General features: G+C 54.1%; 1 long non-coding RNA gene across 1 annotated transcript in view; it reads left to right on the top strand.

The window, feature by feature from the left end:
• The first annotated feature begins 28 nt into the window (after positions 1-28).
• The window catches only part of LOC141548699 (uncharacterized), a 202,853-nt gene continuing 175,207 nt past the window's right edge, over positions 29-27,674 (top strand). Inside the window, exon 1 of the long non-coding RNA XR_012484037.1 lies at positions 29-239. This is a non-coding gene — a long non-coding RNA (uncharacterized LOC141548699). The remainder of the gene's footprint in view (positions 240-27,674) is intronic.

The following is a 27,674-nucleotide window of genomic DNA, read 5'->3' as shown; positions in this document are numbered from 1 at the left end:
TTCCTGAGCATCATACACCAGAGCCATGACAAACAGGAGTCAGGAATCCAGGTGTCCCAGATGCTGGCCCAGGTTGCTTCCTGCTTGGCTGCACTGTCTCCAGCCCGGCCTTGAGTTGGGAGGCACAGGACAGGATCTGGGCCTCTAGCCAGGCTCTGGAAGGAGAGGGAAGAGACGGATCTACAGCAGGAGCTGGACCACAGAACAGGCTCACGCTGGTGCTGCCCTGCTTTGGGGAGGTGAGTAGGCCCTTCCCCATTGGAGGTGCCTTTCCTGAAGGCAGAGAATGGCACTAGGCCACTGGGCTCCCCTCCTTCTAACTGTACTTGGCTTAGGCGTGCCCCCAAGGGCTGGTGCTACTGAGGCTCCCAAGCAAAGCTATGGCACCGATTTCCCTGCTCCAGATCAGCCAGCTGAAGCGAAGCTCTGAATTTGCCTAGTGTTTTCTGCTTCCAAAGCTCTTTGCCGCTAGCCAATTAATTGCTCGTCCCCCCCAGGGAAGTGGTTGTTAGAGCCATGTTATAGAGGAGATCCCAGAGCCTCAGAGCTGTAGGGACAGATTTATCCTTGAGAAGGGAGAGGCAGTGACAAGGGGGAGTGTCATTCTTGACTGGAGTCCCGCCGACAAGGACATAGAAATGCTCAGAATTGGGGGAGGGTGTTAGATTCTGTGATCGACATGGAGTGGAAGAGCAGCCATCAGGGGCCCCCACACTTATGGTTTGCTGAGTGGAGCTCTCAAAAGAATTAGGTCAGGGAGGATAGAGGCAAAATGATGCAAGGGAAACCTCCCAAGTGGATTGGGATGTTCTCAAGAACAAAATTGGCCTAAACACAATTTCTCTGAAGAAGAAAGGAAAAAAATTGTCTAAAGAAACTGGTGTGGCTGCACAGGGTACTCCCAGGCAACCACCTTATTTTAAAAGCTAGGCGCAAAAGTTGGCAGCAAATGTAAGTGCTAGAAACCACATGGGAAAGAATAATGACTTTTACCAAAAGAGGGTTTGGAAGGAATTGAGATTTTTGCTGGAGATCAAGGAGAACAAAAAGTAATTTCTTAGCCTTATTTCCTTTTTTTTGTTGTTCTTCAAAAATAAACTTTATTTTTTATTTTTTAAAAGCTTTTTATTTTCAAAACATATGCATGGATAATTTGACCACGTTGACCCGTGCATAGCCTTGTATCTCCGATTTTCCCCTCCTTCCCCCCACCCCCTCCCGTAGACGGCAAGCAATCCAATGTATGTTAAACATGGTAAAATATATGTTAAATCCAATATGTATAAACATATTTGTACAATTCTCTTGCTGCACAAAAAAAATCGAATCAAAAAGGAAAGAAAATTAGTAAGAAAACAAAAGGCAAGTGAACGACATCAAAAAGAGTGAGGATGCTATGTTGTGGTCCTCACTCAGTTCCCAGAGTTCTGTGTCTTGGTGCTGATGGCTCTCTTCATCACTGAACAATTGGAACTGGCCTGAATTATCTCATTATTGAAGAGAGCCACGTCCTTCAGAATTGATCATCCTATAATTTTGTTGCCGTGTACAACGATCTCCTGGTTCTGCTCATTTCACTCAGCATCAGTTGATGTCTCTCCAGGCCTCTCTGAAATCATCCTGCTGGTCATTTCTTACAGAACAATAATATTCCATAACATTCATATGCCATAATTTACCCAACCATTCTCCAATGGATGGACATCCATTCATCTTCCAGTTTCTAGCTACTACACAAAGGGGCTGCCACAGACATTTTGGCACACATGGGTCCCTTTCCCTCCTTTCTGATCTCTTTGGGATACAGGCCCAGTAGAGACACCGCTGGGTCAAAGGGGATGCACAGTTTGGGCACCCATTGGGCAGAGTTCCCAATTTTAGCCTTATTTCCACAACAGAATCAAGCCAGGGATAGGACTGCTCCTGGGAGCAGAGGGGAGAATGAGAATGGATGACAGACATCAGGGAGAACTGTTCCGTTCCCATTAGGCACATTCATTCTCTAACAAGCAGAGTGCTCTTGGGAATGCTTAGCAGAAAACTGGAACTCAGACTGAGGAGCTGGGAGGGGAGTCCCCAAGTCTCCAAACCCAGATTCACCATGTCACAGTAGATTGAAAGAGCTCACCAACATTGCTGCTTGTGATCTTTGAAAAATCTTGGAAATTAAAAGCCCCAGCATCGACAGGGGACAAATGGTTCCCACTGTTCCCAGGTAACTTCTTCAAGCTGTGATCCAGTGACCACTGGCAAAAGCTCACAAGTATGCTCAAAGGGATGTGCTGTGAGTCCTTAGAAAGGGAAGCAACAGTCACCAAAAGCCAGCGTGGGCCCATCAAGAGACAGGCCAAGCTGATTGGCTCGTTTAAGAGAGTTGGCTGCTTGGGGCCATGCTACTGGTGAAATGCTCGTGTGGATTTCAGCATTTGAAGTGCTTTGGGGCTAGTTTTGTGGATGTGATGGAGATATTGGGTTGACAATCATGATGGGGATACTGGGTTGACAATCATGGTTCTATTGGTTGACCTCAGAAGTGGATGAAGGTTTTCCACCAGAGGGTGGGTGCTAGCTGAGCGCTCTAGAACTCTTCTGTTGACCCCATTCTGTTAATAACAAATGTTAGTTTGTTATCGGTGATTTGGGTAGAGGTCAAGGTCATTTGCTAGTCATTTGTTGATGCGATGAGGTTGCAGTAGTCCATGGGCTGAGGATGGGATTTGGTGTGGAGGAGGTCTCGGAAGTCTAGAACGAAAGGCTGGACCTTCGTTACTAAAAATGGAAAGTTCTCAGCTTGGGGTGAAGGGGAGGGGGCCCAAACACAGCTCCAAAACAGCGAGGTTCAAAAGCCTTCAAGCTTGGGATGAGTCAGCTAAAAGGCTGCTCCATGCCAGGCTGTGTCTCCAAGGGCACAGCACCAGGCATGGAGGGCAGTGGGGATTCCCCATCTTCCTTCTGCCAGGTCATATCCCACCCGGAGCCTAGCTCCCGGTTCTGAAAGGACAACTCTACCAGTGGTAGTGTTCACGGAAAGCTAAGTGGGCAGTGAGAGACTTGAAACTGTGTGGTTGTTGAGGAGAGAAACTGAGGCTCTGTAATCCAGAGAAGAGATTTGGGGGCAGGTGTAAAGGTTCGGTGGTCTCTAAGTTATCCTTGGGGACTGCCATCTCAACTCACTCCCAGACCAGACTCCCTCCTTCCAGCATGCTGTCCCAACTCTGTCCTAGACCCAATGCTGCCCTCTTTTATCCTTGCAGAGATTGTAGTGAGAACTCAATGGGGCTTGTGGGAAAATTACTTCAACCAATCAATTTGCTCCTTTTAAAGGTTGTGTAAACTCCTTTTCAGAAGTTCAAAGGTGTAAACGCCCCCTAAAGGCTGGAAGTAAAGGTGTGAATTCTGAGCTAGAGAATTGCCCACAACTTGAGTTCTCAACTTGTAATCCTAACAGGCAGGGGCTGGCCAGGGCTGCTAGTTGTCTTCAAGGGCTAGCCTGAGCAAAAGGGATGGACTCTGTCAGCAGAACTAGCAGAGCAGAAGGCAGACTGGTTCCATTCAAGGAAGAAATTCCCAACAAGCATCACTGTCGGACAATGGGCCGTGCTGGGAAATATTGAGCTCCCCAAAATGGTGACCTCAAGTTTGATCAGCCGCCCTCCCCCTTGCTAGATCTTAGATAGGCCGAGAATCCTATCAGGGGATTGTGGGAGAGGGCCCTGGGGATTCTACTCTATGACTTAGCCAAGGCCCTACTTGATGACAAGGGGGGGAAGTTTCCATTATTCATTGTAATAGATGGTTCTGCTTCAAGGGTAGCAGAGTAGCCAAGTGAACAGCAAAACCCAGTGCCCTTGGGACGCTCAAACCGGACCACTGAGTCACAAGCTTTGGGGCAGGTGTTGGGGTATACAGGTAACAGCCAGACAGATCCTGATTTCCGGGAACCGTCCTCACTGCCCGTGAATCCAAGCCTTTGGTTTACAGAGGAAGGAACTGGGACCCCGACAGGGACTTGTGATGCCTGACCAAAGTAGCTTTGGCCCTGGTCTCTACCTAGACCAGGAGGTCCATCTGGCTGCTGGGACAGCGCTTGAGGAGCAGGGGAGGCGAGAAGTACAAGAATTATTAGCCTCGTTTTCCGGGAAAGAAACTGGACGTTCAGAGAGGGCTGGCGACACGTGACAACAAAGAGATTCGAGTCTAGTTTGGGGTTTGAATGGGGAGCTTTCCCTTTTGCCAGGAAGGCCCCAGATGTTGCCGTCTCCCTGAGGAGCAGAGGCTTTTCGGGAACACCTGTGACTTGACATCCCCAAACAGATCTCCACAGGCCAGAGAGAGCCAGCTTTTCTGTCATGAAAATTATGTGCGATCATAAAAAGAAAGACCCCGAATGTCTCTTTGCTTCCCCCCCTCCCCACTCATTGGGGGGAATCCCAGCTCCTTTCCCCCAGAGCGGGAGGATTTCGATGGACAGAAAGGATTCCAGGGAGGAGAGGGGCAGCCAGTCCTCCCAGATAAAGGCTACAGCCCCTCCTTTCTTTCTGGGGGGGGTGTCTGCTTATTCCTGATATTCCCCAACCCTCCCCCAGCTCAGGGACCAAGGCAAATGCCCCCCCCCCCCAAAGGCAGTGAAATAAACCCTGAGAAGAGGTGAGGGGGCAAGCCTGGCCCCCAGGCTCCGGAGCTCAGGGGCTCCCAGGGGCCCAGCAGGGTGGCCCACTTCTGGAGGAAGGTGGGAGGAGCGAAGTGCAGAATCCCGGGGGCGCCTTTCCTTAGAGACTCTTTCACATGACTCCCCACCCCCTCGGCAAGGCCGCACTTAGTGACCCAGCGTGCAGGAGGTGGCGGTTCTCCAAGTCCGAGGTGGACCGGCCTCCAGGCCCTAACTCGCCCCTCCCTTTCAGGAAACAGACCCAGGGGCCTGGGGGGAGGCTGAAGCCTTGGCTCCGCCCCTCCCACCTCCACCAGGTGATGGCCATTGGGGATTCCTAAGCACGTGGGGAGGGGGCCTGGAAATGAACCACAGCCGGAGGCGGAACCGCCAAGGCCCTCGGGCCTCATGTCCGGGACCGCTGGAGTCCCCGCTCCCGCTCCGCCGAGTCCATGGCGGAGGCCAGAGGAGGAGGTCGAGGCCGGAGGAGGAGGTCGTGCCCGGAGCAGTGGGTAAACAACGGCCGGCTGGGGGATGCCAGCCGCAAGAAGCGCGCCCTCCTTGAAGGCCTCCACCAGGGCCACGCCCCGCCTTTCCCCTTCCCTGGGGCCCCAGGCCTGGCCCCTGGCCCACAGTCCTCCACGGGACAGCGGCCCCTGTGCCTAATGGGTTTCCCCTGACACACACAGGTAATTCATCTCAGCCCCGGCCCGGCTCCATGTGTTTTCTCCCCAACGAGCCTCCCACCCCCGGCATGCACCATTCTCCCCCCCTTCGGGTCCCCCAGATGTTGCACCCTTCCCAGCCAGAGGTTGCACCATTCCCACAGTGAGAGCCAAGGCGGCAGCCACGGGCCTTCTCACCCCATCCATATCTGCGGCGGCCAGCTGCAGCCCCCTCATTTCCAGGGGAAGGAGGAACAAATGAAAGGCAGGTTGGGGTGCCCCCCGCCCCGCCCCCACTCTCCCATTCCTCTCGCCCCTGGCCGCTCCTCCGGCCACAGCCGCCCTATAAAACAGAAGGGAAAGATAGAAAGGGAGCAAGTGTGAGCTCAGATAGAGATTCCAGCCCATGAGAAGGGGGCGGGAAGAGGATGGGGGAAACGTGGGAGCCCGAGTGGGGAAGGGAAGGGAGGAGGAAAGTGGAGGGAAGGGGGGCTCTAAGCAGAAGCGCCGTGTGTGAGTGAGAAGCTCCCGAGTGGGGGGCTGGGGACTGGACTTAGAGGAGCGTTAAATGCCATCTGTGCCCACCTGGCTATTTGGGATGGCATTCATGATGATGATGATATGTAGCATTTAGAAAGCCCTACCCATGGCTTAGCTTGCTCGATTTTCATGACACCCCTAGGAGAGGTCGATCCTTTTATTATTCCCATTTTACAGATGGGGAAAGTGAGCCACGGAGAGGCTAAGTCACTTGGCCAGAGTCATACAGTCCAGGCACACAGGGTCTGAGGCCAGTTTTGAACCTTCTTAACTCTGAGTCTAGTTCCGTCTCCATTGTGTCACCTAGCTGATGTCAAAGCTGGAAGGAACCTTACAGTAAGAGCTAGAACCCGATTTTCTTTTTCCTTTCGAGACCCATAAACTCTGGGCAGAAGGCGGTCTGACTGTGTGCATTTGTCAGTGAGAGACATGGGTGGTTCAGAGTATTCAGGACCTTAGGATCATGGGAGCAGAAGATTTTCAAGCTACAAAGGACCAAAGGGGGCATCGACTCCAATTCCATTATTTACATTTTAAAGTCAACTGTAGGTTCTACCTGTGGAAAACTGTCACGTGAGAAGAGAGAGGGCAGCTTATGGGGACATTTCCCAGCTTTCCCGGGCCCCAGCTTCGGTCTGGTCCTGGGAGTGCAGGCCAATTGTGGCCCAGTCAATTAACTGGCTCTCTCCTGAGCACATATCACAGGCCCCCGAGTTTTCTCTTGAAGCAAAGAACTGTGTCTTGATCCCAATCACCGCAACGGTTGGCCCTGCCAAGTCCCACAGTCAGTGTGATGGGGATGCCCTCTACCCGCCTAGGATTGCCCAGGTAGCCTCTCCCTGGGAGGTCCTGCTCATCTGGCTGGACTAACTTGTACTTAATATGGCTCTGGCCAGTCAGACAGCATGCCCCTGCCTCTTCCTTGAAGTGGCTCCGTGCTGTGGAGTTCCAAAGGGCCATACGAGCCCGTGGCCAGAGATGGCACACACTGTGTTCGGTGGCTCGCTTTGTATAGAATAGGAGGGCCGGGACGAGATGCTGCAGAACGGCTACGGGACTGTGGTCCTCCCTCAGCTGGATGGGGATGTGCTCCAGACCCAGGAGTTCTGGAAAAGACAGTTCTCTTTTAAGCCCATCCTGGCTGCTCCTCCTGAAAGAGGAGGAAAGGACATGGTTACCCCCCAGATACCATCCAAGTCTTGCTTTTTGGAGGGATTGGTGACTGGGTGGGCGCTGGGCAGGGGGTGAGGAGTAGGGGTTGCTGACTTTCTCCTCCATTTTCCTCTCTCCGTTTGCTCCTTGACTTGCCGTTGCTCAGGCCACATGAGAAAGCACTCATGGAACCCGGCCTTGCTCAGTGCCGGTACAATGGTGGTGGGGACGGGGCTGGCCCTACTCCCCCTGCCTCCATCGCCATCTTGCTTCGCCTGGACCTCCGTCTCCTTGATCTTCCCAGTTACCCTGTAGGTCTGGCCTTGGACAAGGGGTCCTCCTGGGCCTCTCACATTCTGTGCCTGCTTACTGGGCCTCTGCCTGTTGGAGTTGGGGGCACTAAGCCAAGAGGGGCGACCAGGGCCGGCTAGAGAGAACTCTGGCACTTTGGGAGCACTGGGACCCGGACAGGACTTGTGAGCCCCAGGGGTGTGAGTCTGTCTTGGGCCTTAGGCCCCCAGTTTATCCACTACGGCCTGCAGGCCCTTGGTTTCCTCGTTTATACGGTGGGGGGGAAATCTGCCTCACAGGGTTATGGCCTCAGTGTGTGTGTGTGCGTGTGTGTGTGTGTGCGCGCGTGTGGCTGAGAGACAGATACCCCTCTCTCTCTCTCTCTCTCTCTGTCTCTCTCTGTCTCTCTCTCTGTCTCTCTCTCCAGACACAGAGAACACAGAAAAAGAGAGACAGACAGGGAAAGATATGGGGGAGACACACAGAGAGAGAGACAGACAGATAAACAGAGGCAGAAAGAGAAAGATGGAGAAGACAGAGAGAGACAGACAGGGAGAGAGACAGAGACACAGGGAGAAAGACAGAAAGACAGAGAAATAGAGAGATAGAGACAGAGGCACAGAGACAGAGACAGACAGGGAGAGAGATGGGAGAGACAGAGACAGACAGATGGAAGGGGACAGAGAGATGATCTTGAACACACTTATTTACAAAAAAGGATATTTCCAAGTTGGAGGGCAGCCTGCTTTTTGTAGCTAAAGCCCTTTCTTCCCTCTGAAATCCCCATTCCAAATGCTCCAGTTTTCCTTGGGAGGCAGCCATGGGGGCAGGGGTTCCGTGGAACCTCTCAAAAGTCCTCCCTGGATTGCCTCAGGATTCTTCGTTCTTCCAGATCTGCCGTTCCCAGGGCTGGGGGCTCTTGGTGGCTTTTCCATTTGCAACTGGTCATGTTGGGCAGGCCCCCTGTCTCCTGCCCTGGACTCTGTTGCAAGGATCTCAAAGGGCTTCACTTTCAAACCCTTAATTTTGTAGAAGAGGAAACTGAGGCCCCAAGAAGAGAGATGCTTGGCTGAAATCACAAAGTAGCAGAAGCAGGACCCGCCTCCCTTTCTGTTGAATGATGATGTCGGACTCAATGATGTCCAAGGCCCCTTTCTCCCTGGACCCTCCAGCAGGAAGGGGAATCCCGCGTCTTAAGTCAGAAAGGCAGAGACTCCCGGGGGAAACGGGTTTGAAAACCCAGAGCCTGCCTGTGGAGTGCTGCCTGGCCTGGAAGTGTCTGTGTGTGTGTGTGTGTGTGTGAGTGTGTGTGTGCGAGTGTGTGTGTTGTGTGTGTGTGAGAGAGTGTATGTGTGTGAGTGTGTGTGCGAGTGTGTGTGTGTTGTGTGTGTGTAGTGTGTGTGTTGTGTGTGTGAGTGTGTGTGTGTGAGTGTGAGTGTGTGTGTGAGTGTGAGTGTGTGTGTGTTTATATGTTGTGCGTTTATATGTATGTGGGACAGGTGTGTGGATGTGGTATGTGTGAGTGTGTGTGTGTGAGTGTGTGTGTGTGAGTGTGTGTGTGAGTGTGAGTGTGTGTGCGAGTGTGTGTGTGTGTGTGTGCGAGTGTGTGTGTGTGAGTGTGTGTGTGTGTTTATATGTTGTGTGTTTATATGTATGTGGGACGGGTGTGTGGATGTGGTATGTGTGAGTGTGTGTGTGTGTGTGTGTGTGTGTGTGTGTGTGTGTGTGTAGGGGGCTGGGTGAGGAGCCAGACTGGTCCTGAAGCCCCAGACCCAGCCTCCCATGAGCCTGCTGGGAGGAGCACCCCGGACAGCTGGAGGGCTTTGGCCGGGAAGGGCGGCTTAGGCGGCCCGGGAGCTCCCTGGAGGGGCAACTTCTGGGAAGTAGCTCTTAGCTCTTTTCTTCACAAGTAACACTTCGGTCCCATTTTCCAGACAGGGAGACTGGAATCCCGAAAAGCTCCTAGGAGCACAAATCTGGCGCCAGGAGGGACCTTGGGGCCCCCTCAGTCTGGTTCACCCGTTGTGTGAATGTTTCCACCAAGGGTCTGCAGGCCAACAAAGGCTCTTGGATGCAGGGAGCGGAGGGCCCGAACCTGAATCCCCTCTGACAGCTCCCTTCTGGCCCACCCCTGGCAGGCTGATGGCCCTCAGGGGGTTGGGACGCTTGGCCAAGGTCACGGGGATCTGCCCTGGACCTTTGGATCCAGCCTCTTTATTGGACAGAGGGGAGAACAGGACCCAGACGGGGCCGACCCACTGAAGGTCACAGAGTAACAACAATAAGATCAGGACACTCCTAGGGCACCCGTGCCCTCGGCGTGCCCGTGTCCCGCCACAGTCCAGAGGCTTTAGCCACAACACTGCCAGGCCAGGTGATGTCCCTGGTCCCTCATGCCTGCTGTCTTGGGGTCCTGGGATGGGCTAAAACAGCAGGATGGAGGCCCCCGGGCAGCCCCACTCTTTGAGATCTCTGCCAACACGCGGCAGGAAGCGGGCACTGTGAGGCGGGCTAGGGGTGATTCCAGGCCCCCCAATTGGGTGGGGCCCACGCTGATGATGCAGAGGCTGGCTCGGGGCTGGAGGGCCAGCTGAGGCTCAGCTGGGTTGAGCTGCTTAGTCAGCAGCTCCCTCAGCCCTGGGGTTGGGGCAGGGGGCAGGATGGGAGGAGATGGCGCCGGCTGGCCAAACTGGCGGCTGGCTGAGAGAGAGCACAGCGGGGTAAGATCACAGGAGGGCCGCAGGCCGCTGCCTTGGGCCTCAACTCCCTCTGGGGGCTGCTGCGTCAGCCTTGGGGCCGAGCCCTGCCAAGGCCTAGAAACCCATCTTTTCCCCCTCTCAGGGCCTTGGGGACCACCCAGGAATGGGAGTAGGAGGGGCCAGAGTGTGTGTGTGTGTGTGTGTGTGTGTGTGTGTGTGCGTGTGTGCGCGTGCTGTGGGGGAGGAAGCTTTGTGGAAGAGACAGAGGCCTAGAAAACTCTGGAGTTACACAAGTCCCAACCTCCCCTAGCCTCAGCTTTCTCATCTGTAAAATGGGGAAGGCACTCAGGCCAAAGGATCTTTCAGTTCCTTCCAGCTCTAAGATTTTGGGCCTCGGGCCTCCGGCCTCCAGCCTCCAAGCTCATCTGGCTTGTGACCTGGCTACAGGCCCTGAGGCAGCCAGCCAGTGCGAAGGGAGCAGCCTACTTAGAAGGGAGGGCCCCTAGTGATAGGGTGGGAGCAGGAAGGGACAGTCTTCTTGGGGACCAGCAGAGGTGCTAAGGTCCTTCTTTATTCAGGGACCCTCAGCTCCTGAGCCCCAAAGCAGAAGGAGGGATCCCCTACCCAAGGAGCCGCCCAAGATGCTCCAGACCCATGATCGGTCCAAGGCAGGGATCCGAGGGGAGGGCAGAGAAGGGGGGTCCTTGGCCGCTGGACCCAGAGCTGGCGAGGGCAACGATGGGGGAGTGAGGAGTGGGGCCAGCAGGGCCGGCTGGCCCGGCACTAGAGGCCTGCAGCTTTCCCAGAATGCCCCATTCCCACCTCTCTCTCTGCCCAAGTGGGAAGTCCCGACAGGGGCTGCAGGCAGGGGGCCAGGCCCGAGGAAGCCAGGCTCCTCTTAGCTGGCTCTCTGGAGGAACAAATCCGCCCAAGCTTGGGCTTCTTTAACCCCGACTTTGTCAAAGAGCCAGCTCGAGGCAGATGCCAAACTCCGGCTCCCTGGGCGCAGAGCGAGAGGAAACGGGTTTCCTCTGGAGGAGGAAGGATTGAGGTCAGACCGAAGGGGGGGAGCTGGGACCAGGCGGCAGGAAGAGCAGCCCTCCCGCCAGTCAGGGCTATCGGGTTCCCCAGGGGGCCGTGGAGGGATACAGGCACGACCTCTGCCCAGAGAGCTGGGCTCGTGGGACTCCCTTCCCCTCACCCCCACCCCCGTGGGCCCCGGAAGGTAGTGGCAAGGGCCCAAGGCCTTACCTGCTGCAGCAGGGTCGCCTCGAGGACACTCGGCAAAGCGGACACCTTTGAGACTGGCACAAAATGAGTTCTGGTCCCAGCTCCACTCTGGGCCCAGGCTGCGGGAGATGGGCGGGGGGGCCTGCTGGCAGGTGGGGAGCCAAGAAAGGGCTGGTTTCTATTTTGAGAACAGGGAGACTAAAGATCTAGAGATGGGATTCCAGCTTGAGGGGGGGAAGGGAGGCCAAGCTGGGCTCCAGTCAGAAAAAGAACACTGGGATCGGAGTGAGTGGCCTTCGGACCCACCAAGAATTATGGCCCTGAAGATGGGGAGCAGCTGTTCCCCCGGCCCTCTGAGGAGGATCTGAACACTGAGGTAGCCTGGGGAGGAGGAGCAAGGCCGGGCCCGAGCAAGAGCTTGGCAAGGGCCCACCTCAAGCCTCAGGAGCCAGGGGCTGGCAGGTCTCCCCTCTGAGGGCCTGGGGAGGTAGGAATGGGCTTCTGGGATCAGGCAGGGAGGCTGGCTGACGGAAGGGACTGGGCACTGGTACATTGACACTGCAGACAGGGAGCATCCAAGCCAGGATGCTGAAAGGAGGCCTCGGTGGGTTGTGGAGGATATGGGTGCTGATGGGGGGCCGGGGGTGAGGGAGTCTCAGTGGGAAGCAGAAAAGGGAGACTGAGAAGCTAGAAAAGTGAGGTGCAGGTGGCAGTAATCTCCAGGGAGTGCTCGCCATCCCTGAACTGGGGCCAGCAGTGCTCACCTGGCAGTGCTCGCCTGGCAGTGCTCGCCTGGCAGTGCTCACCATCCCTGAACTGGACCCGGCAGTGCTCACTATCCCTGAACTGGACCCGGCAGTGCTCGCCTGGCAGTGCTCACCATCCCTGAACTTGACCCGGCAGTGCTCGCCTGGCAGTGCTCACCTGGCAGTGCTCACCATCTCTGAACTGGACCCGGCTGTGCTCACGTGGCAGTGCTCACCTGGCAGTGTTCGCCTGGCAGTGCTCACTATCCCTGAACTGGACCCGGCTGTGCTCACGTGGCAGTGCTCACCTGGCAGTGCTCACCTGGCAGTGCTCACTATCCCTGAACTGGACCCGGCAGTGCTCACGTGGCAGTGCTCACCCGGCAGTGCTCGCCATCTCTGAACTGGACCCGGCAGTGCTCATGTGGCAGTGCTCACGTGGCAGTGCTCACCCGGCAGTGCTCGCCATCTCTGAACTGGACCTGGCAGTGCTCACTATCCCTGAGGGGGGCCAGTGGTACCTGCCATCCTGAGGGGAGCTGTGGCCTGCTGGGGTTGGGGACTTCCTCACTCCAGCTTCTCGTGCATCCTCAGGACCTTGGGGCCGGCATAGCTAAATCCCGGGGCCAAGAGGGACCTTGGCACAGGGAGACTAGACTGGCAGGACGGGAGAACCCTGCCAGCCGCGCCCCGAGCACTTAGAGAGCATGCCCTGTGTGTCCGGGACCGTGGTAGGCCCGGGCGAAGCCTCGGCGCTGCCCTCAGCCAGCTGGCGGTCTGTGGGAGACAGTGTGTAGATGGTGGGGCAGGGTGTGGGGGAGGAGATATCCCAGGAGAAGGTGCTGGCTCTAGGGGACACCTGGAAAGTGAAGAGCAGTGGGACCTGAGTGCCTGGGCGGGCCGGAAGGCAGCAGCGAGGGGGAGGGAGGTGAGGGGGAGCGGCCAGGAGGCCGGTGCTGCAGGGTCGCGGAGGGAGCGGCGGGAGGCCGGGCCAGAATGCCAGGCTGGGACATGGAGGGTTTTGAAAGGCAAACCAAGGGAAGAGCAGAGAAGGGAAATAGTGGTTTCCTGGTCCCATGGTTCTTGAGGGGGAGGCGGCCCAAGCCCAGCCTTCCATGAAGCTGAGGCCTTCTCCCCCATTCCCACCCTCTTGTCTCCTGCTGCTTCTCACATTCTACAATAGACTTGGGGGGGGGCAGCTTGGTGGGACCCAGGGCTGTTCCCTGAGAGGAGGGGGGGCCGCCCGGCCCCATTCCCCATTGGATGTCGTTTGGCCCTCTGTGGTGGGGCGGACAGAGCTGAGGATGCTGCCACACCCCCCGCCCCTACTGGGGGGTGACCAGGCACTCTCTCTCACCCTGTGCTTCTCGGTGGCTCCCGCTGGCCCGGCCCTGACCCTGGCCCGGCCTGCCTACAAGGCCCCTGGGCCCAAGAAGACAGGGAAGGCTCCCTCCCCATTTCCTGCTCTCCTCTCCCCTCTCCCCCATGGGAGGGGAGGCATTAATCATTTCACTGAAAAACATGGCGGTTCTGTCCCCCACCCTGCCTACCAAAGGGCCCGGGAGCAGAATGGGGAGCGGGAGGCCTGGGCCCCAGGATGGCTTGTGGAGAGGGCCCCCCTCCGGCCTCCATGGGCGGTTCCTCCCTCTACACCTTGGCTCGGGGTGTGTTCTCCTTTGCTTTCAAAGTCCAGCCTGGTCTTCCTTTCCCCATTCCCTGGGGCTCAGCCTCAGTCTCTCCAAGGTGAAGGATCGGGACAAAGGAGCTCCTCCCTCCCTGTTCAACCCTAACTGCCTGAAGGCCCAGAGAGTGAAGGTGGGAGGGTAGAGATGAATCCTGCTGCTCCTTTGGACCCTGGCACCCCTCCCTCCATTCTCCAGGCTCCCCAGCCTTCCCCATCTCCCCCATCTTCCCCCAGCCCTCCCCCGAAGGCCCGGGCCTCCCTCCTCCTTTCTCCCCAGACTCCCCCTTCCCTGCCACCACCAGCCTTGCCAATGCCAAGGTCCCGGCTGCCGAGGCACACGCTGGCTGACGTTCCTCTGTCGGGATCCTCCGGCCGGGAAGCCGGCCAGCCTCCTCAGCCACCGTCTCTGGGTCCAGGCGCGAGCCTCTCCTGGGAGCCCCGTGGGCTCCGGCAGGGACTGAGGACAGGGCCCCTGAATTCTGCCCAGCAAAACGCCGCCCCCCCAGCTCGGTTCTAGGCTTGGGCCTGAGACTCCTTGGTCCCAGGTCAGGCCTTTAGGCTCCGAGGGTCCATTAAGGCTGGTCCTCTAACAAGCGGGGGAGAGAGCTAATGAGAAGAGGCTGGTGAGAGGACCAGATGGGGGCCGGGGAGAACAGCCACAGGGAGGAAGGCCCCCGCTCCCCTCGTGGCGCCCTGGCGGCTCAGGCAAGCCCAGGCCCGAGCGCTGTGGACCCGGCGAGCCGGAGAAGTCTGTAGGCCCCGGCCGGGAGGCGGCTAACAGACTCTGGAGGGCAGAGATTCATTAGTGGATATGGCAGTCCCAAACCAATTAATGCCCTCAGCTAAAGTGTCAGGTGGCTCATTATCCTGCTCGGCTCCCACCTTCTCTCTGGAGCCCCTGCCTTGGGCCCCTGGAAGTCCCAGCCTCCTGCAGTTGAGGGGGGTAGGAGGGAACGGGGATCTAGGGTCCCCTTCTCGGGGAGGGCTCACCTCGGTCACAGGGAAAGACCCCGGGGTCACATCCTAGGTCTGATACTGGCTCCCTTCTTGTGAGCCTCAGTTTCCCAATTTGTTAAATGGTCAAGTGATAGCGGTTGGGTCTTTGTCAATGGCGGGACCCAGAGGCTTCCCGGCTGTCACCGTGCATACGCAAGGGGCTTTTCTGGAGGCTAGAACCATCAGACCCTGGGCGCAAGGCAGCCACAAACCCAGGGGGTGGGTCCCCAGACAGTGGGAGCTGTCTCACAGACTCTGACAGGGATAAGGAGGGGAGCACTCCCACTTCTCCCACGAGGTTCCCCCGGCCTGCCACTGCTCTGCCCACAGCCCCCCGGCATGCTCTCGAGTGTCCCACGGCCGGGTTCCTCCCTCCCTCCCAGCATCTGACCGATCCTCGTCTCTCTGCTTTCCCCCGTTTCTCTCCTTGTGCCCCCCAGATCTGCTTAAGCCCCTGCCTTTTTCCCAGAGTCCCTGTGGCCCTGTCTCTTCCACCCTGCCAACTCCCCCCTCCTCTCTGTCTCTCCTCTCCCTCCCTGTCCTATGCCCCCCATCTGGCTTTTTAGCTTTGGGGGGCCCTGCCCCTCTGAGCCCGGTGCTGTGGCTGTCCCTCCCTTGCCCGGGCCTGGGCCCACTGTGCCAAGATCTATTTCTGGGCTTCCTGTAAGTGAGGACAGATCAACAGATGCTGGACTTGGGGCCTGCTGCCTGGCAGAGCTTCCCTCCCGCCTTCCTTTCCCCAGGCCTGGCCCCAGGGACTCGAGGTGGCCTCTGGAGGTGGGGGAGCATGTCCCCCCCCCAGGGGGGTTAGGGGTAGAGGAGAGACCACTTCCTGGGCTCCCAGCCCCCAGAGTAATTAGACCCCAGTTGGTCACTGCCAAACGGCAGGCCGGCCCTCCCTCTTCCCCCTGCTCAGGGAGGCCCAGGCCCTCCACGGAGAGAGGCCTGCGGCCTTCCTCAGAGCAGCCGGCCAGCCTCCTTGCCGCCCATTGGTCCTGCTTTGGACGGGCTGCGGAGGAGCTGCTCACCAACAGCAACCGGGATCCTGGCTCTGATCCTCCCTAGCAAGCTTCTTTCCCTCTCTAAGCCTCAGTTTCCCGTTCTGTAAAATGATGGGGTGGGGGCAGGGTAGAAGCAGACGGTCTCTAAGGCTCCTTTTAGTGCTGGATCCGAAGTGTGAATGTGCAGCCTCCCAAGGAATGTGCTTTGGCCAGAAGCCAGCTCCTCGCTGGGGGAGGGGGAGGGAGAGCTTGGACTCCATCCTCGGCCCCCCTGGCCTTCTCCTCCCACAAGCTCTCTCCCTCCTGGGCCTCTCCTCTCACTATCATCTCTGCCTCCCCCTCGGGGCCTCTTCCCAGTTGTCATGGGACTGTGGAATTTTAGGATCTGGAACCAGAAAGGCCTCCAAGGCCATCCCGTCCCAACCTGCCATTTACAAAGCTGGAAACTGAGGTCCCGGGAAGTGGCAACCGCCCCAGCTCCCTCGGAAGATCCCCCTGGAAGGGACTCTTCTCATCTAACTGCCTCCCTCTCCGAGTCCAGGTGGCGGAAGGGCCGGGGCTCTAAGGGTCGGCGCCTGAGTTCCACGCCGGTGCTCTGGGGTGCCGGACTCTCTGCCTGTGGCTCTCTCCCGGGAGCCTGGCCTGCCTGGGGAGGACAGGGAGGAGGAGGCTCTTCTCTAGCTCCTCACCTCCCACCCAAGGGCCAGCATGCACTCCCTGGGCAGAGAAGGTCAGCTCGTGGGGGACCTGGGGAAGGCTGGCTCCTTGGCCCTGAGCCCTGAGGAGCCCTGGCCTTTCTAGAGGCCTTTTCAGCCAGAGGAGGCCTCTGACTTCTGCTCCCCAGCACGGCGGGATGGCGCATCTCTGTGAGGGTCCGAGTTCCTGGAGGAATGGGGGCTCCACTCCTCAGTCCGCTGCGGGGCCCCCATCTCGGCTCGACTGACCAGGGCCAGAGCCGGAGCAGGCCAGACTAGAGTGAACGGCGTCTGCACCCTCTTCCCCCTCCTCCTCCCTTGAGAGACCCGGCCTCTCCCTCCGGTCAGACCCAGCAGCCAGGGGCTGGGCACCTGGGAGCCCGACAGGGGACAGAGGTCCTCGGGCCTGGTGCTTCCCGCTGCCTTTGGGGCTGGCCTGGCACCCTGGGCTGCCCACCAGGAGTTTGGGGGGAGGGGGAGACAGGGAGGAGCCCAAGTTGTCAGAAATAGGTATCTTTTATTTCTCTTGCTGTAGTTCCCATTATCTTCTCACCCCTGGAGAGCCATACTTAATAACAAAGGTTTTTTCAGAAAGAAAAAAGCCATGTGCCAAAGGGAAACCCCACTTTGACCGCACCAGTGCCCCGTTCCACCCTTGGGGGCCCTGGCTCTCTGAAAAGACCCGGGAGTCTCGCACCCCCCACTTTGGGTCAGTGCAGCATCGGAATGGTGGCGATTTGCTTTGGCCTCCTGCAGTCTGCATCAGTCTGGGAGGGTCTCCTCCTGGCCCTCGGCCCTCGCCACGTCGGCCCTTCCTGGCCACAGGCGGGTTCCGGTCCATCCGCGGGCCACCATCGGCCTCACTGTTCCCCAACTAAGGACCTCAGGTGTGACTCTTCACTCCCCCATCAATATGCTGATGCATTTGGGGGCGTTCTTTGGGTCAAGGATCTCCTTAGGGTCCCGTGCCCTGAGATCTGTGGCTCAGAGGGCTTGGGGGGACGTTGGAATTGTTTTCTCCCCATAACTACAAATGGTTTTCCATACATGGGTGAAGCTAAGGGTTGCTGGTCACCTCCCTCCTTTGCCCTTTGCCCTTTGCCCTTCCCTCTGGTACTCCTCAGTGCCCCTAGCTCCAGGTTTGGGAGATTCAGATGAACTGACTAGCTCCTCCTTCAACATCCTGGTCCCTCGTCACCTTCCAGTTGTTTCCTGTTATAACATCTGGCTGGCAATGTTTAGGACCATGGGGCAGAGGGGTGCGAGGCCCGTTACAGGTTGGGGCGGGGGGGGGAGGCTGAGAGCCCCCACATCTGGACTGAAATGATGGAGAAGTCCCCGTGTCCTCTGGGCCACTGGCTGTGCCTCCTGGGCCCAGGACGACTTCTTCAGGCGTCCCGAGTTCTCTCAGGGAGCTCCTGTCTCTCCTAACTCTGCCTCTGCGGTCCTGGCCCCCCCAAAGCCCGGGCTTGGCTCCTCCCCCCCCCCGCCCTGCTGCAGCCCAGCTCCTCGGAGGCACGGAGAGCCAGGCTGCCGCCCAGCCCCAGCCAACCCAGCTCCCGCTGCTAGGAACAAGAAGCTTATTAAGTGAAGCCTTGAGACCTGCCCGTTGCACAGTCCCACGGCTGGGCCCGGGCCTGGGGAGGGGGAAGGGGGGGAGCACCCACAGAGTTCCATTTCCTTCTGCAAACAGTCTACAGATGGGGGAAGGTGAGCACCCCGGGCTCCAGCTCCATTTCCGCCTGCCTTCTGGCCTCGGCCTGGACCATCTCTGGCTGAGCATCTCTGTGTCTGTCTTTGGCCTTTTTCTTTCTCACGGCTGAGTCACCACACTCAACTCCTGGGTCAGGGTCAGTCTCCTAGCCTCCATTCCTCTGTGTCTCTGTCTCTGTGTCTCTTTGTGTGTCTCTGTGCTTCTGTTTCTCTTTATCTCTGTTTCTGTCTCTATCTCTTCCTCTCTGTCTCTAGGTCTCCCTGTCTCTCTCTGTGTGGCTCTCCAGCTATCTGTCTGTCTGTCTGTCTGTCTCTGTCTCTGTCTCTCTGTCTCTCTGTCTCTCTGTCTCTCTGTCTCTCCTCTCTCTCTGTCTTTGTCTCTCTCTGTGTGTCTGTCTGTCTGTCTGTCTCTGTCTGTCTGTCTCTCTCTCCCTCTCTGTTTCTTCCTCTCCCTCCCTCTCTGTCTCTGTCTCTCCTCAATCATTCTTTCTGTCTCCCCCCCCCCCCAGTCCTTCCAGCTCGGTTCCTTTCTCCTCTCCTCCCTTTCCCTCCCCCTTTCCCTCCCCGGGCTCCCAGGCTGTTGTCAGGCAATTATGGGGGAGGCCGGGCCGGGCTGGGTAAACACAGTACCAGCGGGACGTGAGGAATTCTGCTGCCTTAGCTCTGCGCGGGGGTGTGGGGGGGAGGAGTGCTCCGGGAGCCGGGCTAGGAGAGGAGGCGGGACTCTCCTTCCTCCTCCTTTTGGACCCCTCCACACTCGCTAACCCGGTATCTACTGGGCCGGAGAAGAGGAGCCAGCCAGTGGGGGAGGGGTCGGCCCAAAGTCTGATCCCTGCTCCCATCTCTTGGACCTCCTGGCTGCCCAATGCCTGCCGGGCTCAGGTTGGCCTCTTGTGGCCGGGGCTTTAAGCTCTGTGAAGGAAGGGCCTTCCCAGGGAGCCTGGGCTGATGGGAAGAAAGGGAAGTTCTAGACCATGAGACCCACCTGAAGAGTTCTTGGGCAGTGCTCCTCAAACTTTTTCAACAGGGGGCCAGTTCCCTGTCCCTCGGACTGTGGGAGGGCCGGACTATAGTGAAAACAAAAGCTCCCGCTCTGTCTCTGCCCCTCGGCCCATTTGCCATAACTCGGAGGGCCGCATCAAGTCCTCAGTGGGCGCATCTGGCCACGGGCCGTAGTTTGAGAACCCCCGTTCTTAGGGGCTCTGTCCTGGGCAGAAAGAAGGCCTCAAGGAAAGGGAGAGAGCAAGGGCTCTAGGCCTATTTCTCAGACCCCGCGCTGCCACTCGGCCGAGAGACCCAGCTTCCTGTCCCCAACTTGGTGCCATGCTCCCCGAACGGGTGTGCCCTCAGAGACCTGTTTGGAACTCCCAGAGGGTGGGCTGGCTTGCCCTGCTGCTGCCCTCTTCCTTTAGCCATGTGCAGAGAGGAGGCCGAACATCGGTCAGACCCAAGGCAGATCCCCGCCCCCCACCATCTCCTGATGGCATGGCCGTTTCTGCTGAGCAAAAGGAGGTGGGGAGAGTAGAGGCAAGAGGCACTGGCCTTGTTTGAGATGAGCAGCTGGACACAGCCGGCCAAGCCATGGAGTGGCCCACTCTTGGGCTCCCTCTCCCCCCACCAGGCCCAGTGCCGACCAAGGCGTCCTTCAGTCTCAGTGTGACCCTAAAGGAAGCTTTCCCAGTCCCTGTGATGAGCGTGCTTTCAATCACTCATCTCTGATTTGTCCTGTCTGGAGCCCCTCTGGACGCCATCGTTTCCGCGTGGATGCGTTTTTATTAGACCAGGAGCTTTCGGAGGACAAGGACAATTTTGGCTTTCCTTTGTATTATTTTTCTTTAATACAGTATGCAATGTGCAAGTAGTAGGTGCTTAATAAATGTTTATTGACCGGCCTGTTGGCTTCATCATCCCACCGAATACTGAAGTGAGGAGAAGGGATCCCAAGGAGCTCATGGACCTGTGGACCTTTGCTCCCTTCATGTTCCCTTTCTCTTTCTCCTCTCCCCCACCCCTCTACCGTTGTTTCTTTCTTCTTGGTCTCCGACCTCTCTCCTCCCCCTCCTTAGCGTTTTGCCTTTCGTTTCTTTCCTTTTGTCTCTCCTTGCCCCCTTTCTCTTCTCCTTTTCTACTTCCTCACCTACATCTTCCTCCCATCCCACTTTTCTCAAGTCCCTTCTTGTTTCCTTTTCTGTGTCCTTTTGTTCATCCGAGTTTATAGGCCGCAGGACACAGGCTTTGGTAGCACTCTCCACCAAGAAAAGGCCCGCCAGTAACCTTCGAGCTCTGGCCAGCAGTGGCCTTGCCACCCCCAGACCTTTGATCTCTGGGAAGCCTCTGGTTCTCGTGTGCACTTCTCCTCCTTTGCTTTCTGTAAGATTGGACTCCTGACACTTTCCTTCTTCTGGGCTCAATCCTCCTGCCTCTTTTTGTCACTTCACTTTCCTTTCCTCTCTCATCTCTGTCTCTCTCTACTTGTCTCTGTCTCTGTCTCTCCCCTCTCTGTCCCCTCTCTTCTTCCCTTTCAACCCCTCTTCTCTCCCTTCCTCCTCCTCTTCTTCTTCCTCCCTCCTTTTTCTCTTCCTCTCCCCTCTTTCTCTGTGTTTCTCCCCCCTCTCCCTCTCCTCTTTGTCTCCGTTTCTGTTTCTCTCTCCTCCCCTCTGTCTCTCAGCTCTCGGGCTTCCATGATTTCAGTTCCTCCCTCCATGCTGGTGGGATGAGTGGATTAGCCCACGTGGCTCAGTCCTTGGGGTCTGCATGGATTTGCCTTTCCTGGGGGGGTGTTTTCTTAAGTACATAAAAGAGATGACCTGATCATCTTCACTCTTTCTCCCCCTTTCTGGCGGGGAGTGACATGAGAACCATTGGGAGCCGCCAAGTGGTGGTGATAGCCTGTACTTCTCCATGTAGCCATGCATGTGCACAAGCATTTAGAGAGGTGACCTCGGGAGATCCCAAAGTCCCAGAGGCGACCAGAATCGTAACAGAGTCCATGGGCAGAGTAGTGGCCGACAACAGAGAGAGTGCCTGAAGGTGGAGGTAGAAACATAGAGGATGGTGGAGGTGTCAGAGCTTGTAATCCCTGGTGATGGAGAGAAGAGCCGGCTCAGCAGAGAGAAGAACTTCCCGAGGACTCCATGAGGGAAAAAAGGGACCTTCGGCGCTGAGGCTCTTGAGGTGCTCCTTTGTGTCTCTACCCGTGTGCCTCACTAATTTTGTACTTTAAATTTGAGCCTAGTCCACCCTTAAATATGCAAGGGGAGAGTAAACCCTGCTAAGGATGGATGGATGGTTTTCATAATCATTGTTACTTTACCTTATCAGAAAATCCCCCCCCCCCTTTTTTTATTGTTGAGGCAATTGGGGTTAAGTGACTTGCCCAGGGCCACACAGCCAGGAAGTCTTAAGTGTCTGAAGGCCGATTGGAACTTGAGTCCTCCTGACTTCAGGGCTGGTGTTCTATCCACTGCGCCCCCTAGCTGCCCCAGAAAATCCCTTTTCTAAAAGTATCCTAGTGGCTGATTGATAATGAGGAACACGTTCAATGGGGGCTTGTGATCCGCAGTGAAAGAGGCCACAGTGACCTTTCAGTTTATCCTGATCCTGAAGGGACTGGCTGTGTGACCCTGGACAAGTCACTTAAACCCCAATTGCCTTAGCAAAAAAAAAAAAAAGATCCTGAAGGGAGAAGTAGTGAGATCTGGGGGATCAGGCCTATCAATCTGAGCAGGATGTTGCACTCCCCGCTCTCTGACTCCGGCTCTCTCCTAAGTGCCAGAGCCCTGCTGCCAGTATTCCCATTTTGATCTAGAATTGAGTGTTTTCACTTGAACTCAACTACTTGACTGTCCTCCAGAATTCAAGGCTGGTGCTCTATCCACTGCGCCACCTAGCTGCCCCAACTACTTGACTGTCTCTTCCCGAACTCACCATGCCTTCAACCCTATTTTCCCCAAGCACAAGTCACAGAATCTTATATCTAAAAGGGCCCCCAAGGCCATCTGGGCCAAACCTTTCTGGGCCAGAAATTCCATCCACACCAGAGGTGACAAGGACTTGGCCAGAATCCCCCCAAGGTTTCCGTGTTGGGGAGCCCAGTTCCCTCTGGAAGCCAGCCGATCACCCTGGGAATGGGTTCTCCAGATATCGCGCCCTGGGATGGGCTTTTCGGCCACTTTCCTGCATTCATTCCGAGTTGGGTCTTATCCCTCGTGTAGAAGACAGCCCTTCAAATATTTGAGATGAGTATTCTTGTCTAGTCTTCCCCTGTGAACCCATTACTCCTTGCAACTTTTCCCTTCCCCCCAAATATGGGAATTTCTTTGGACTTTCCCCCCATCACTCCAAGCCCTTCTCTGATGGTGTTACTTGAACCGTCCCTCCCTCTCTACTCCCAACACTGTGCCCTCCTGCCCCATCGCACCCCCAGCTTAGCTCCCTTTTCACCTGTGGCTCCCCTGCTTCTAGCTCGTTCCCCTCTGAGCTGTGCTGTGCACATCGGTGGAACCATCTACCTGAACTCTGGCTTTGGGCCATTCCCTGGGGCTCTCAGCCCAGAGTGTTCTCCCCGTCCTGCAGAACCCAGGTCATCCTCCAAGGCTCAACTCATGCTCTCCATCCCTTTGTCAAAAACCTCGCCCTGACCAACCCGGCCCAGCGAGTGCTCTCTGACGTCAATGTCTGTCTTCCTCTCAGTGTGTACCCTTCCTGCCTGGAGCGGTTGGGCGTCTTGTCCCCCCAGTTACACTATGAGGTCAGAGGCCGCATCTAATGATCTTGGGATCCTTCCCAGTGCCTCGCACAGAGCTACTCACCCAGTGAGAGCTCAGGAGGAGTAACATTTCTTCAGTCAGTGAAGGGCTGCTTGGGGGCTGCCAGTGAATAGAGTGCCGGGACTGGAGTCAGGAAGACTCAAATTCAGACTTGGCCTCACATACTCCCTAGCTGTGTGACCATGGGCAAGTCACTTCCTTTCTCTTTCCTTCACTTTCCTCCTCTTACTTAGTTACCTGGAGAAGCTCATCAGTATTGTTTGGTAGTTCCATGATGACATGCTTGCCGGGGTTCTGCATAATGGATGCTGCTGCTGCTCTTTTTCCAGTTTCTATATGAAGCTGGTTGTTTCCTTTATTCTCTTAAAACATTTTAATAAGAGCTTTTTATTTTCAAAGTACACGCAAAGATGGTTTTCAACACTCACTCTTGCAAAACCTTGTGTTCCAATTTCCCCCCTTCCCCCACCCCCCTCCCCTAATTGACAAGTAATCCAGTATGTATTGAACACCCACAATTCTTCTCTATGTATTTCCACATTGATCGTGCTGCACAAGAAAAAAAAGCTCAAAAAGGAAAAAATACAAAAAAAAAAAAAAAAAAAAAAAGTAAACAACAACCAAAAAAGTGAAAATACTCTGTTGTGCCTCACCATTCAGACCCGATAGACCTCTCTGGATATGGATGGCTCTCTCCATTCCGGGTCTATTGGAACTGCCCCGAATCTCCTTATTTTTTCCTTCTTGAAGAGGATCCTGATGTCAGGGTCAAAGTACAGTGTGTCAGACAGTGGCTGATCAGACCAATAGGAGCTCCAAAGGCTCTATCACAGATCGGACACCAAAGAGTCCAAGGAACATTGGGAGGAAAGCTGGCTGTACATCTGCACATCTCCCATTTCTTTTGGGCTGCCGCAGTTCTGCTTCCCTCAGAGGGCCCAGCCCCCCTTCTCTGATGAGGATGCACCGTGAAGCCGGGACTGTGTGCTTGCTCTCCTGCTTTTTAGCATGATCTTTTCTTCAATAGCAGACACTTGAAAATGGCGCCAAGGGCTGCCACTGCATTAATGGGAAACTAGAACAGACTACAAGCCAAGACCAAAATGTCAGGAGACTCGATGTGGACGTTTGTATTTGCAGATGATTGTGCAGTGGGTGTAGCCTCCATGGAGAGGGGCAGCAAAGTGCGGAGGGGGTTTCTGCCACTCTTGCTAAGTTTGGTCTCATGGTTAACAAGAGTTTCTCTCCCAGCCAGCACCACCGTCTATACCTGGAACCTTTACTTATGGCAGATGGATGGATGTTGAATGTTGTGGATATGTTTGCTTACCTCGGCGTTATACTTTCCAGGGATGTCCATGTGGACCATGAGATGGACACACACGTGGCCAGAGCTGGCTCAGTGTTTGAGGCTCTGAAGGAAAGTGTGGGAGAGGAGAGGGATTAGACCGACCCCCAAACAGAAGGCCTTCAGGACCCTTGTGCCAATCTTGTTGTCGTATGCCTGTGAAACCAGGACGGCCTGCCAGCGCCATGCTGGAAAACTGAATGGCTTCCATGTGAATTGTCTTAGGGAGATTCGGAAGATCCCCTCGTGGGATCAGGTATCAGACAATGAAGGCCTTTTGGGAAATAAACTGCCAAATTTTCTTTCTTTTTTTAAAATTAATTTTTATAATTATGAATTTTTTTGACAGTGCATATGCATAGGTAATTTTTTTTACAACATTATCCTTTGCACTCCCTTCTATTCTGAATTTTCCCCTCCTTCCCTCCACCCCCTCCCCTAGATGGCAGGCATTCCCATACATATTAACAGTATCCTTATACAGTATAGTTGTTGAAGTGTATAATGATCTCCTGGTCCTGCTCATTTCCCTCAGCATCAGTTCATGCAAGTCTCTCTGTATTCCTCCTGCTGGTCATTTCTTACAGAACAATAATATTCCATAACCTTCATATACCATAATTTACCCAACCATTCTCCAATTGATGGACATCCATTCAACTTCCAGTTTCTAGCCACTACAGAAAGGGCTGCCACCAACATTTTGGCACATACAGGTCCCTTTCCCTTCTTTAGTAGTTCCTTGGGGTATAATCCCAGTAGTAGTATGGCTGGGTCAAAGGGTATGTACAGTTTGATGACTTTTTGGGCATAATTCCAGATTGCTCTCCAGAATGGCTGGATTCTTTCACAACTCCACCAGCAATGCATCAGCGTCCCAGTTTTCCCACATCCCCTCCAACATTCATCATTATTTTTTCCTGTCATCTTAGCCAATCTGACATGTGTGTAGTGTTATCTCAGAGTTGTCTTAATTTGCATTTCTCTGATCAATAGTGATTTGGAACACTCTTTCATATGAGTGGAAATAGTTTCAATTTCATCATCTGAAAATTGTCTGTTCATATCCTTTGATCATTTATCAATTGGAGAATGGCTTGATTTCTTATAAATTAGTCAATTTTCTGTATGTTTTGGAGATGAGGCCTTTAACTGTAAAAATGTTTTCCCCATTTGTTACTTCCCTTCTAATCTTGTTTGCATTAGTTTTGCTTGTACAAAAGCCTTTGGATTTGATATAATCAAAATCTTCTATTTTGTGATCAATAATGGTCTCTAGTTCTCCTTTGGACACAAATTCCTTCCTCCTCCACAAGTCTGAGAGGTAAACTATCCTATGTTCCTCTAATTTATTTATGATTTCGTTCTTTATGCCTAAATCATGGACCTATTTTGATCTTATCTTAGTATGTGGTGTTAAGTGTGGGTCCATGCCTAGTTTCTGTCATACTAATTTCCAGTTTTCCCAGGAGTTTTGTCAACTAATGAATTCTTTTCCCAAAAATTGGGATCTTTGGGTTTGTCAAACACTAGATTGCTATAATTATATACTATATTGTCCTGTGAACCTAATCTATTCCACTGATCAACTAGTCTATTTCTTAGCCAATACCAAATGGTTTTGGTGACTGCTGCTTTATGATATAGTTTTAGATCAGGTACAGCTAGGCCACCTTCACTTAATTTTTTTCATTAATTCCCTTAAAATTCTCGACCTTTTATTCTTCTATATGAATTTTGTTGTTATTTTTTCTAGGTCATTAAAATAGTTTCTTGGGAGTCTGATTGGTATAGCACTAAATAGATTAGTTTAGGGAGTATTGTTTGCTCGTCCTATCCAAGAGCACTTAATATTTTTCCAGTTATTTAAATCTGACTTTATTTTTGTGGCAAGTGTTTTGTAATTTTGCCCATATAATTCCTGACTTTCCTTTGGTAGATAGATTCCCAAATATTTTATACTATCGACAGTTATTTTGAATGGGATTTCTCTTTGTATCTCTTGCTTTTGGATTTTGTGGGTAATGTATAAAAATGCTGAGGATTTATGTGGATTTATTTTGTATCCTGCAACTTTGCTAAATTTATGAATTATTTCTAATAGCTTTTTAGCAGAATCTTTGGGGTTCTCTAAGTATACCATCATGTCATCTTCACAGAGGGATAGTTTGGTTACCTACTCTAATTCCTTTAATCTCTTTCTCGACTCTTATTGCCGAGGCTAGCGTTTCTAATGCAATATTGCATATTAATGGTGATAGTGGGTAACCTTGTTTCATTCCTGATCTTACTGGGAAAGGTTCCAGTTTATTGCCATTACATATGATGTTTACTGATGGTTTTAAATATATGCTCCTGATTATTTTGAGGAATAGTCCATTTATTCCTATACTCTCAAGTGTTTTTAGTAGGAATGGATGTTGGATTTTGTCAAATGCTTTTTCTGCATCTATTGAGATGATCATATGGTTTTTGTTAATTTGGTTATTGATATAGTCGATTATGCTAATAGTTTTCCTAATATTGAACCAGCCCTGCATTCCTGGTATAAATCCCACTTGGTCATAATGTATTATCCTGGGGATGATTTTCTGTAGTCTATTTGCTAATATTTTATTTAAGATTTTAGCATCAATATTCATTAAGGAGATTGGTCTATAATTTTCTTTCTGTTTTCAACCTACCTGGTTTAGGTATCAGTACCATGTCTGTGTCATAAAAAGAATTTGATAGGACTCCTTCAATCCCTGTTTTTTCAAATAGTTTACATAGCATTGGAGTTAATTGTTCTTTAAACATTTGGTAGAATTCACATGTAAATCCACCTGGTCCTGGGGATTTTTTCTTAGGGAGTTGGTTAATAGCTTTAAACTGCCAAATTTTCAAACCTACTGCATAGAGCACAACTCTGATGGGCTGGCTATGTGGTTCAAATGCCAAGTGTATGTTTGCCTAAGACTATTTTACACAAAGCAGGTGGTCATGAAAAGTGAAACAAGAACCCTCTCAAGGTTTCTCTGCAGAACTTTAGAATTCTTTGTGATACATGGGAGACACCGGCACAGGACTGCCTAGTGTGGCATGCCCTTGTCGGAGAAATGGCCAGGCTCTCTGAGGGAAGTAGAACTGTGGCAGCCCAAAAAAAAATGGGAGATGTGCAGATGTACAGCTAGCTCTCCTCCCAATTTTCCGCTCTCCTCCCAATTTTCCTGTGGACTCTTGGTGCCTGACCTGCGGTAGAACCTTCGGAGCTCCTATTGGTCCAATCAGCCACATTAGGGTCCTCTTCAAGAAGGAAGGAAACAACCAACTTCTCCATAAAATGGGAATAATAATACCTTCTTCTCAGGGGTACTGCCACAGGGCTGTGGTGAGCGACAAATGACATAATGAGCGCCAGGTTCTTAGCGTGGTGCCTGGAACGTAGCAAGAGCTCAGTCGGTGTTTGTGCTAGCCAGATGATGCTGAAGCTGTGGGCCTGGGAGGGACCATAGAGC

Source organism: Sminthopsis crassicaudata, chromosome X (genome assembly GCF_048593235.1).
Source record: "Sminthopsis crassicaudata isolate SCR6 chromosome X, ASM4859323v1, whole genome shotgun sequence".
NCBI lineage: Eukaryota > Metazoa > Chordata > Mammalia > Dasyuromorphia > Dasyuridae > Sminthopsis > Sminthopsis crassicaudata.
This window is presented reverse-complemented; position numbering and strand designations above follow the sequence as displayed.